We start from the raw sequence: 3,428 nt of genomic DNA, 5'->3' as shown, positions 1-3,428 counted from the left end.
TTTTATTTTTTATTTTACCTTTATTTAACTAGGCAAGTCAGTTAAGAACAAATTCTTATTTTCAATGACGGCCTAGGAACAGTGGGTTAACTGGGCGCTCAGGGGCAGAACAACAGATTTGTACCTTGTCAGCTCGGGGGTTTGAACTTGCAACCTTCCGGTTACTAGTCCAACGCTCTAACCACTAGGCTACCCTGCCGCCCCTATCATTTAATCAAACTGCTAAAAACTGAATTACGTAAGCAAAATTATCAAGTGTTGAGTTTACGTACAGTGTAAAAAAAAAAAAATGGAAATGATGTAGTGTACAATGTACTGCTGAAATACTTGGGTGGTAAATTACAGTTTATTCCACTCATTTCCTGAATGTTGACGGTTTTAAATGTGGATGCTGTTACAGTAATAAGACAAGTGGATCTTGAGCAATGTTACATGGGGCAGAAAGTGGATGTTGAGCAATGTTACATGGGGCAGAAAGTGGATCTTGAGCAATGTTACATGGGGCAGAAAGTGGATCTTGAGCAATGTTACATGGGGCAGAAAGTGGATCTTGAGCAATGTTACATGGGGCAGAAAGTGGATCTTGAGCAATGTTACATGGGGCAGAAAGTGGATCTTGAGCAATGTTACATGGGGCAGAAAGTGGATCTTGAGCAATGTTACATGGGGCAGAAAGTGGATCTTGAGCAATGTTACATGGGGCAGAAAGTGGATCTTGAGCAATGTTACATGGGGCAGAAATTGCACCAGGCAACACCCATACCTTTTTACTGTAGGCTTTGTGGGCGCAAACGGTACATATAGGGACAAACATAATACTGTAGAGTAAAGATGTACATCAGATCACAGGAGAAGAGAGAGAGACACATAGTCTACTAGACACATCGTTTACTAGCCCTAAAAAGGACAGACATACCAAAGAACACACCAGGCTAAACATAAGGGGCCCATGGGATAAGATGGCATGTATTATTTTTAGGACATGAAGATGCTGAAGGAATGTCAGAAGAGACACATAGTCTACGAGTCCTAATAAGGACAGACAGACATACCGAAGAACACACCAGGCTAAACATAAGGGGCCCATAGGATAAGATGGCATGTATTATTTTATGGACATGAAGAGGTCCTGCTACCATTATAACTTAACTGAAAGCAGATGTGGGCGTGAACAAGCAGGAAGCACAGATTAAAAGATAATGGTGGCAGATGGACTGAGAGAAGTAACTTAATTTGCATGTGGGATGGACTCAAATGTTGTATGTGTATAAATACAGAGCCAGAGCTTAGGGAAGGGAGTTGTTCCGCGGACCAGCTCGGCTTGTGATATTTTGTATTAAAAGCCTTTATTGAATTCACAAGTCCTTGTAAGTGTTATATTTTGAAAACGATTTTCCACGACAGCTTCTGCTACATGTGTCGTGGAGAATCGTTTCAAAATATAACACTTACAAGAACTTGTGAATTCAATATAGGCTTTTAATACAAATATATCAGAAGCCTAGATGGTCCGCGGAACACACACTTTCCCAGAGCACTGGCTCTGTATTTATACACACACAGTATATGAGTCCATTCCATATGTTAATGAAGTTACTTCCCTCAGGTCATCTGCCACCATTATCTTTCAGTCCAGACTTCCTGCTTGTTCATGCCCAATAACGCCTGTATCCGCTCTTGATTAGATTACACTGGTGGCAGGACCCTTTCGTGTCCTAAGAATGATATATGTACTATGTCTATAGTCCATCATTTGGTCATTTGGCTGACACCCTCCTTTGTGTGTCCCTCTGACCTCGGTATGTCCAGCTGTCCTATGCTCTCATGGCCTTACTTTGGTTTCCTGTCCTCTACAATTGACAATGCACTTTACCCTAAGCATTTATGCATTTTATGGCTTTGGCAATTATGTCTGTTATTTCTTGGTTTCCTGTTCCCTCCAGCCTGTGGCCATTCACTCATATCTGCTAATCTTTGGTTTCCTGTTTTTACCAGAATGGCAAATGCACTCTAAGTGTTTCCTAATGTACACCTGTCTTTGCTCAATAGTGTCATATCTGTCTTTATATGTAACAATAACTACAACACATAGTAACGGTTTTGACTTGAGGTTATTATTTATAGGGGGGTGCCAGGTAGGTTGTGCCTACCAGAGAAAACATTGGTTTCTCCTTTTGGTTTGGGAGAGAATGAGTCCCAGCTGGTCCGTCAAGTCTACACCAATACAAAGGACTTATGTAAAAGTCAGGATGGAAATAAACTTTTCATAAACCCTTAAAACATTGGAAAGAACTTCAAAAAACAACTATATTCTTTTGCGTGGGTTGTATTAGCAACACCAATGATTACACACACACACATATAATAATATCACAATGAGTTCTGGTTCCTCTAGAAATGTCCTGTACCTCGGGCCTAAAAAGAGTCCAGCCCGGTAAAGGAGTTCAGGGAACTCCCGTGACCTTAGTCACGCAATGTTTGTCCGTTCATTCAAGTGTAGCGTAAACCCAGTATTAATCATACAATCAATATAACAATTATTTTACCACAGAACTTTAAAGCGTATCAACTCTTACTAAGTCCTCAACTACAACCAACTACATAAATCATCACAGTATACCTCACATCAAAACAAATGAAATACCGTATACAAAAAGGTTGTAGTCAGTCGGTCAGTCAGACAATCCAATCAGCCAACAGATCTCCAGCGGAGAAAGGCCACGAAAAACGGAGAGGTGTAGTCCACGGACACAAAGAGTGGATCCGATCCTGGGTAAACTCTATTAAGCTACAAAACACACGTTTAACAGCAACAAAACAAACGGAATAGAGAAGCTTCGGAACTGAGGGTTGAACACATCCTCATTCACGTCTCCATCACAACCCCACTTTTGCGCAGCTGATGCTGGCTATTTAATTGGGAATTAAAGGGAAAGCACCCTATTGGAAGGAGAAGCACTGAGACGGTTCAGAAAAATTCAGGGCCGTCACAACATGCCACAATACCCCTATATCTGATGGTTTCTTCTATGTATTTACTGTATAAGGATACTGAAACTATGAGACTGACATTTTTCTCAACATGCTCCAAGTGGGATAACTAGCAGCAGTAGTTCTGGTGTTTAGGTTTTTCATCACTGGTTATTTGAACAACATGATTTAGCAGGTGTTACCATCTTTCACACGTTGGAAGGGGAGGCGACATCTACATCTTGAAAGAGGGGTGGAGCTTTTCGTTTCTGTTCTGCTCTTTGTTCTACCATCCAAGTTTTATACGTTTTTAAATTTTGTAAAAAATATTCCAATTCTATTTTGACAAATTTGCCAAAGTGAAATATACAAGACATTTGTGGAAAGTAGTGAACAGTTACACACTTCAGGAGAAAGGAGGTATTATAAGGATGCAGCCATCAATCAGAGATTTAGAC

This window comes from Oncorhynchus nerka, unplaced genomic scaffold (assembly GCF_034236695.1).
Source record: "Oncorhynchus nerka isolate Pitt River unplaced genomic scaffold, Oner_Uvic_2.0 unplaced_scaffold_1641, whole genome shotgun sequence".
In the NCBI taxonomy this organism is placed as follows: domain Eukaryota; kingdom Metazoa; phylum Chordata; class Actinopteri; order Salmoniformes; family Salmonidae; genus Oncorhynchus; species Oncorhynchus nerka.
This window is presented reverse-complemented; position numbering follows the sequence as displayed.